The 9,431-nt window shown below is 41.7% G+C and overlaps 1 long non-coding RNA gene across 1 annotated transcript; it reads left to right on the top strand.

Moving 5' to 3' along the window:
- The first annotated feature begins 1,509 nt into the window (after positions 1-1,509).
- LOC123368457 lies at positions 1,510-7,278 on the top strand. The gene is made up of 3 exons (XR_006578788.1): positions 1,510-1,605; positions 2,871-2,989; positions 7,057-7,278. It is a non-coding gene; the product is annotated as an uncharacterized LOC123368457 (long non-coding RNA).
- The last annotated feature ends 2,153 nt before the right edge of the window (positions 7,279-9,431 follow it).

Below are 9,431 nucleotides of genomic sequence, written 5' to 3'. Positions count from 1 at the left end.
TCTCCTGGTGTTAGGTGCCTAAGCCATCTCTTGTCAAAACCACTGGAGGAGGAGATGGTGGTGCTAGTGCCCCTCTTACAACTTTTAGCTCAGTGCTAAGAGCACTCACCCAGGAGGTGGGGTTCAATTCCCTCCTGTGTCTGATGTGGAGCACGGATTTAACTTAAGTCTCCTCATCTCAGGTGAGTGCCCACACCACTGGGTTGTGTGGTATTCTGGGGCAGGTCTTTCTCAATCTGTGTATTAATAATATATGTGTCATATAATATGAGTAGGGCATGTATGGTAGGGTGCAGTATATTATTATTTGTCATTTGCTTTCTGTGTTGGAATGGAATTTTATGTGATACTAAATACAGAGTAAATTAGGTTTATCAGAGGCTCTGTTCTCTGTAACAGACTAACATAGGCTTATTTTTTGTAATTAGAGTCGTCTTAATTTTTGTGAATTTTGGCACAACAAGCTAAAAAGAAAAATGAGCAGGGGAATATCCTGGGAGATGCACCTCTTCAGAATCCTCATCATCCCTGAGCACCATGATCACATACTACATATACCCCAGGACTGGGAAAGGACTTCCAGAGCTTGAGGGCTGTGTGAATACAATTCAAACAAGATCAATAAAGCTTACAATTATGTATCTAACTAGCCAAACTATATGCCTTGGTTTAAGGTATCCCCAGCAACTAGGGATACAACACACAGAAGTAGTCTGGATGGAGTTATATAGCTCAAGCATTCCAGTATCTCTGGATATTGTAAACAGAGATTCATAGTAGAACAGATGGAATCTCCCCTATTAGCATTTTGTGATTAGATATTCATCAGTAGTAATAAATGGTTTCTACTACATTTAACTGTCTATCAAAAATGGAAATGGGGTTTTCTTATATTAACTTGGATAGTAAGTGGGAGATGTCAAAGAAAATTGTCTAGTGCATATTTGGCCTCAAATGGTGAAATGAAAAATAACATCACCTAGTAGTTTCCTCTTGAGGATAAACTTCATAAGAGGTTTGACTAACTCATGAGCAGATGGTGATGTTAGTTCAAATGGAGCATCTATTAGTAGACTACAGGCCTTCTAATGATATTAATGATCTAATGCAGAGATACCCACACTGTAGCCTCTGCACTACTAATGACCCATGGAGCACTTGCTTGTAGTCCATGGAGAGATGGCTGTTCACATAGTTTCCTTGCTTCCATATTCTCCTTGTTTCCAGCTGCTAAACTGCATTAAAAGAAATTAAAGACATTCAGTATTTTTCTAATGTTACTTTTTAATGTAAGTAACTGCTGTGGTTGCAGTATGGATGTTATGTGATTGCAATGTGGTCCAGTCTATGAAAATTTTCGGAATGCCTGATCTAGAAATTATTTTATAGAAACTATATAGAGTGTTTATAGGAAACATCATTGCCCTGTATAGAGATGTTGTAACAGTGCAACTACTTAGCTACAAAGTTCTAGATCGTCATAACTACTGAAATTCCGTGACTAGCACATAGAACTATTTATGTATATGCTGGCACATGAAATCAACAGGAAGGCCAAATATTGCTTTAAAATATTTTTCAGATTTATCCAAGATTTACATTAATGTAAGTGAAACAAAGATTTGGAACAAGTTGTTGAAAAGGAGACTAGATAACCCAGAAACACCAAAACCTTTGGAAATCCTGGCTCAAATAAATCCCAAGTATAACTCCATTGAAACCAAGTGAAAACTTTTCTGCCTGATCACTGTGTTCACTTGTCAAAGGTCCAGCGCACCCGCACTAGCACTAACTCTAACGAAGAATATTCTCAAGAATGCACATATAGGAAATGCAGCAGAGTCCTGTGGCACGTTATAGACTAACAGACGTTTTGGAGCATGAGCTTTCGTGGGTGAATACCCACTTCGTCGGATGCATGTAGTGGAAATCTCCAGGGGCAGGTATATATATGCAAGCAAGAAGCAGGCTAGAGATAACGAGGTTAGTTCAATCAGGGATGAGGCCCTCTTCTAGCAGCTGAGGTGTGAAAACCAATGGAGGAGAAACTGGTTTTGTAGTTGGCAAGCCATTCACAGTCTTTGTTTAATCCTGAGCTGATGGTGTCAAATTTGCAGATGAACTGAAGCTCAGCAGTTTCTCTTTGGAGTCTGGTCCTGAAGTTTTTTTGCTGCAGGATGGCCACCTTAAGATCTGCTACGGTGTGGCCAGGGAGATTGAAGTGTTCTCCTACAGGTTTTTGTATATTGCCATTCCTAATATCTGATTTGTGTCCATTTATCCTTTTCCGTATTCACCCAGGAAAGCTCATGCTCCAGTACGTCTGTTAGTCTATAAGGTGCCACAGGACTCTTTGCTGCTTTTACAGATCCAGACTAACACGGCTACCCCTCTGAAACTTGACATATAGGAAATGTTGGCAAGAGTGTCAGAGCGGATCCCAGCTATTGTGTATTATGTCCATCTAATTGGATGGCCATATTTTACCAATATAGATAATCTTTTAAAGCTTCTACATGGGTATTAATCATTTCTGCTTTATGAATTTCTCATATTTATAAAACAGTTCTTGAAATAAAAACACAGAAAACTAGTCAAAATGCATTCTAGGACTGAATATAAAGTAATGTTTCCCATGATCTGTTTGGTCACAGTAAGCAACCCTTCTTTTATGTTACTCCTGACTGATATAAGTTCCCAAGGCATTTTTTCCCTAAACATAGTAGGTAAATCAAGGACACTCTAGGGGTTAGTCAGATGTAGCAGTCCAGATAATTCTAATCCATATCCACTCCCCATTTATGTTTACTAACTTTAGTGTTAATCCATGACTCGGATGCCCTTCACATGAATGTACTCTATTTTTGCAGTTGCTGTTTTAAAATTGATTAAATCGCAGACACGCCTACTGAAATCATCCAACCTAGTGAAGAAACAGAATGGGATTTGGATTATAGGGTTTCAGATAACACCAAGTCCCTTGTGAAAGGTATATTATTTCTTTTCTTTGTTCTGCTTTTGGAAAAGTATAGCTGTGTTTTTCTTTTTCTTTTTTTCCACTATATAGGTCACAGCATTTTTCCCCCACCAGGAATTATAAGCTGTAAGGAAGATTTCCAAACCAAAATCACAGTCTTAAATGAGTGCTGAATAAAACTAATCAGATGCTGGGCAGTTCAAAAAGGGTAATTAGTAGGTTATATTTGGTCAGCACTAAGGTCATTTCTGAGATAACAGGAGGAAGACCTTCTTTTAGCTGCCTGCTCAGAATAATTGAAAGATTTCAGTTCTAAGTACTACCTGTCCATAACCATTTATGAGCACAAACAATAAAATTAATTACACATAATGGATAGATCTTTCACTCTCCCTCTCTCACTGTCTCTCTCACACACTACAGATAGAATTCCAATTATCTGAAGGTCTCAGGGGACAACCAAACCCTATGAATAACTCTGAAAGCTGGCTCCTAAGTGCAGACTTGAAAGCCTGCTGGCCTGTTCCCCTAATTCTAGTCAGTTGATCAGTCTCCTCAAGGCCAGGCAGCCTCAAGAAGACTGACTGTCTCAACAGGACTTCAGCATGTACATGTTGAAATCCTGATGAGTGGGAGGCCTCGGGGAAGCCAGCTGGCTATCTGTAACTGGGGAACCAGTCAGTAATCTTTGAAATCTGTGCTTTTGGCTTTGGGGAGCATGAGCATAAGCTTCAAATCCTGCTGGGCCTGCTCCTTTATCAACTGATTTTTGTAGGCACCATAGTCAGCATCAATGCATAAGGACTATATGGATTCTGGTTTTCCAGGGGGCTGTTTGCACATATGCAAAGTTGTGTGCAGTACTTTTTAAGCATTAACATCCATATGTGCTTTTGATAATATTTACTCATGCAGAGTTTGTTTGTCTTAATTGGTTCTGTGTGTGTAAATATTATCACCTGGGTGTGCAGATGTTGTAATATATCAACTGTATATATAGGCATTAGAGTTCAAAAAGTGTACAAGCGGGTGCACATACATATGAGAGACGTATGTGCGTACTTACATATGGATTTAGGAGCTTAACTCTAGGCACTTATTTTTTGAAAATTTTGGCCTAAATGTTCCTTTAGCAAAGTGAGAAACTTAAAAGCAAAATCAGGTGAGCTACACTGCCTGGCAATGGAAGAAAACCTTCATATAGCAGAGATTACTTAAACATGGTAGAGTGACAAATCAGTCGGATACTGCAATATCCAGCTACAAATTTACAGTTTGGGATAGCTTTGCTCACAGAGGTGTGGTGAGTAACACTATATCCAAGAGATGACATGGAATTCAATAAGATAAAATCTCTGATTGGAGAGACCTATACAATATAATCTGTATAGATAAAAATCCCAAAACTTCTGTACTACTAGGATTATACTACTAACATCCTGCTCAGGAAAAAGATCTTGAGTGCACAATCTTGAGGGAGATCAATGAGGCAACTAAGGCTAATGAAACTGTAATAGTAGATGACCATCCACATATCAAGTGGTCAAACATCACAAAGATACACGGTTCAGAGAAGCAATTTCTCAACACCTTAACTGATTGCTTCTTGCAATAGCTAGGTCTGGAGCACACAAGAAGAGAAGCTATTCTCAGTTTAGTCCTATGTAACACACAGGAGTTGGTTCACTGAGAGTAATTAACCATTGGAACAATTTACAAAGGGTTGTGGTGGACTCTCCATCACTGCCAATTTTTAAAACAGGACTGGATGTTTTTATAAAGGATCTGCTTTAGGAATTATTGTGGGTAAATTCCATTGCCTGTACTATACAGGAGGTCACATTAGATGATCACAGTAGTCCCTTCTGGCCTTAGAATCGATGAATGGTGACCACAGTATAATTAGGTTCAAACTCTTCAGGGGAGGAACTGTCCCAATAAACTAGCATTGTGATGATAGCTGATGGGGTTAGGGAAAAACTTTCCCTGTAGATAGGTTATTTCATGAGTGTCCCCTGTGTGTTATTGTACAGTCCTCTGAAGCAGGGGCGGCTCTAGGATTTGCGGCACCCCAAGAAGGGCTGCACGCCGCGGGGGGGCGCTCTGGCGGTCGCGGGTCCCACTGCTCCGGTGGACCTCCCGCAGGCACGTCTGCGGGAGGTCCACCGGATCCGCGGGACCAGCGGACCCTCCGCAGGCATGCCTGCAGGAGGTCCACCGGAGCCGCCTGCCGCCCTCCCGCGGGACACCGCCCCAAGCGCGTGCTTGGCGCGCTGGGGTCTGGAGCCGACCCTGCTCTGAAGCATCTGGTACTAGCCACTGCTGAATGCAGGATATTGGCAAATCTAGTATGCTGCTCCTGTGTTTGTAAAATTCATAGTCAAGATTATTGTAATCCTCTCATCACCCTGACTCACTATGTGGCCTTGGCTATGTCACTTAGCTCCTCAGTATCTGTTTACCCATATGTAAAATGGAAATAGTATTATGCTATTCATCTGTTTGCTGTGAAACTTAATTAATAGTTGCAAAGTGATTTGAGATCCCTAGACAAAAGGTGCTATAGAAGTGCAAGATATTAGTTTAGCAATCAGTTTAGCACTAGGAGAAGTTCAGTTCTCCCCATTTTTGGTAGAATGGTTTTGAGTGGATCCCAGTGTGTTATATACTGTCCCTATTAGCTCCTTTTCCTTAGACTTTGGAGTTTTGTCAGGTGTAATGTGAAGGGACCCAAGATGCCTTTTCAAAACTCAGCAAAACAAGCTCATATCACTGCAGTCAGAACTGGTGCTTACAGCAGCACCCATTGTTGGTGACAGGCTCTGGGGAGCCCTGCCAATGCTGATGTAGCAGTCTATGCCAGCTCAATGAGTCAGAAAAAGGGTTTGCATGTGCCAGCTCTGTCGTGCAAGGTTGCTCAGAAATCCCCTTCAGTTTCTAGGCAGAATAATTGCTGTATTCCCCCACCTACTTCCCCGTGAGAAAGGAACAAAGCAAATGAGAGGAGCATCAAAAGGAGAGGAAAGGATAGCTTTTGCCATCCAAAGTCTAGCTGGCATTGGAAGGTCATTGCTTTGAAAATATTTTCTATATGATTGTATTTGGGGCATCTGAAAGTGTGTGGAACTTTCCGCCATTCATGTACACAAGAAAGAAAAACAGTGGTGGGAATAAGTTCAAGGCAAGCAATAGAAATAAGCACAAAATGTAGCTTGTTTACAAAACCATTTGATTAGACAAGAACATAGGTACTTCTACGTGTATTTTCATGAATATTTACGGTAACACCACATTTCATTTGTGTGTGCAAAAAGTGAAAAAAAGCAATGGGAAATTCACAAGCTCATCACAAGCCTGACTTGAATTAAATGAGCTGGTAACAGTATTGTCAATGGGATAATACTTCCCTCTACACAGACACAAAGAAATCCTAGCTAGAATGTGAGTTTGCAGTAAATGCCATGTTCAACCCAGTGGAATGAATGTGCAGGAAATGAAGATCCCAAGACTTCCTCCCTTTGTTGATTCAGTGCACAAACCCAAAAGCAAGGTATTTAAGAGCCAAGTCAAAATAATTATCATTAGCCGAGGATAGCATCATTGTTTGCTACAGGCATAAAAAATCGAACTAGCAGCTACTGCATACCTAGCCAAAGAAAGATAGCTTGAAAAGGGCCAAGCGGGAAGGGCAGGTGGGGGGAAGCTTAGTTTGCTGGGCTTTTAAAAAAATCGACAACTGAATAAAAAGGGTTTTAATCACTCTGTAGCTATATATTATAGCAGTAGTTGCAATCATTACCATCACTTACTGAGCACGGGCAATGTACTTGGTGCTATACAAAGCATGGAGTAGTTACAGATCCCACCACAAGGAGATTACAGTCTAAATAAGGTTTGGATGCATGAATCTAAATCCTTCACCAAGTGCCCAGCTGGTGTGACTGGGCTGGGCTCTAGGGAACTCCGCATGAGAAAGAAATCCACCATAAGCAGGCTTGGGATGAACACAGATATGCTCAGTGGCTGCTATTCTAACCCAATGACTGAAGTAGCTTCTGTGTCCCTATCTGTCTCTGCAGAGGGAAGTTGTTAACGTTTAAGAAGAGTCTGCATTCCTGTGATGTTGAACTAGAGAGTTCTGAAGACCCCGTGCTTCAGATGGGTCAGGTCCTGAACCACAGGCACTACTGAGGAAGAAATCAGAGGAGGAAGAAAGAGTTAGAAAGCAAAGTGATAGAAAGGGAAACTTGGGAAGGAAAGAGAGGGATGATCCTTTGCCTTCTGAAATCTGTGAAGGGAGTGTGGGGAAATAAGATTCTTTTCCTAAAGAATTTTTAATGTTTATATATATATAAATGATGGTTACAGCACATTTCTCCCTCTTGACAATTCAATTAGCTGGCTAAGAGGATCACATTTCCCATAAAACAATAACACTTTCTTCACGTGGGCCAGTCTCTTCCTTCTTCCATGATGGTTAAATGATTTGCATGCTCAGAAGCCCACTTACTCTATTTTGCTGCGGACATACAGTGCAGTATATGGATCTGATTGTGATCGCTTTTACAGTGCCATAAATTAGGAATAGCTTCAATATAGTCATACCTGTGTAAAAGAGGAGTGAGATCAGAACTGGGCCCACTTGGAGATCTACATGCAGGAGCTGGCTTAATTTGTTATTATATGTCAATATGTAATTTCCACTTTCCATTTCAGGAGGCTCGGGGTGGGGGGAAGGGAGAGAAGCGAGGACGTGGCGCGCTCAGGGAGGGGATGGAACTGGATGGGAAGAGGTGGAGTGGGGATGGAGTGGGGGCAGGAAGATTCAGGATGGGGGTGGAGCCTTGGGGGAAGGGGTGGAGTGGGGGCGGGGCCTGGGGCAGAGCCAGGGGTCGAGCACCCCCTAGCACTTTGGAAAGTTGGTGCCTGTACAACTAATTGCCATTGACTTTCAGTGGGATGAAGATGCCTGTCATTTGTTTCTTTGAAAATCTCCCCCTTGGCTCTTTCATGCAATACCAGCCTCTCTTTCCTTCTGTCTTTCTATCATGGACTCTAACAAAGCTACCCAACCCTCCTTTCAGTGGTCATTCTTTCACTTTGCTTTATTTTTATCTACATCTTTTGGCAGGCGAGGTGTATAATGGAAAGGATACACTCCATTTAATCAAAATCTTTGTCCTCCTTGTTTGGTGTTGATAATAATAGGCTTGATTATGATCTCACTTCTGATTTATACCAGTGTACCTTGTTGTCCTCAGTGGCTACACCAATGTGAGTGAGATCAGAATCAGGGCCAGCATTTTTATGGTACTGTGACACTTCCCAGCATACCCAGGGTTGTGAAGCACTTCACTGCCACCTGCCCTTAGCGTGAGGAAGCCATGTCCATGCCCACTGTTGGTCAAGTCCCCAACGCCAGCAGCCTCTGGCAACACAAGCACTGCCTTCCAGGACTTTGCAGGCCCTATTCTCACTGTACAGGTTAACAAGTACACTCTAACCCCCGCGTCCACCCAAGCATCTCACTGCAGTGCCCAGCCCCTGATCCATAGACTGTCACAGAATTCCCAGATCTTCTGATCTCAAAGGAACAACACACCACAACTTACCAGCTTCATTGCAAAGCACAGCTCCACGTAGGTTTGTTTATAGAGAAAGCAAGTATACATTTATTTCACAATGAACAAAGATTCAAATGACAGCAAGCGGAAGTAATGGAAGATTACATGTAAAATAAAATCATAACATGCATACTAGAGCCTCAATGTAACTAACAAAACACTGTCACATCACACAGAGCAAATGCTACGCCAAAATCCTTCCAGTGTATTACAGCTGGGCTTGGCTGTGATCTTCTGTTCATGAAACAAGCACATTGTCCTTTTGCCTCCTCAGTGGAAAGATCCAGAGTTTGTCTCAGTCTCTATAGTTACGGTCCAAAAAATCCATTGTCTTTACTTGCAAGCAGGACAATACCACACACATACACACTCTTGTACTTCCCTATCTAGGATCTCCCTGGTAGACTTTGCGATCATTTGATTAGCATTTGGCTCAGCCTGTAAATGGGTGCCCATGATGAACCATACCATACTCAATATACATGTAAACAGACAGATAGATAAACATCTCTTGCCTGAAATAAACCTATTTCTCACCTTTTCTGGTAACCAGCCCCAAGTCACAGACCTTAACAACATAATTTTCAGTGTATATATACATAACTCCTTACATATTATCCATGCATACATTTTGCAATGCTTATGATGACCAGTGTGACACAGACTATCAGCAGAGACTTTACGTGATATTCTTTGAACTAGTATGTAGACCCCAGACCCAGGAGATATCTTAAACCCTTATGACCTTTGTGCCTTCAGCCAGTTGGCACCAAGAGGTCCCTGGGTCACAGGTACATCAATAGGTATTCACTGTATACAATTTCAATTCT

Source organism: Mauremys mutica, chromosome 4, assembly GCF_020497125.1.
Source record: "Mauremys mutica isolate MM-2020 ecotype Southern chromosome 4, ASM2049712v1, whole genome shotgun sequence".
NCBI lineage: Eukaryota > Metazoa > Chordata > Testudines > Geoemydidae > Mauremys > Mauremys mutica.
The sequence above is the reverse complement of the archived record's forward strand: the minus strand, read 5'-3'. Positions and strand labels throughout refer to the sequence as shown.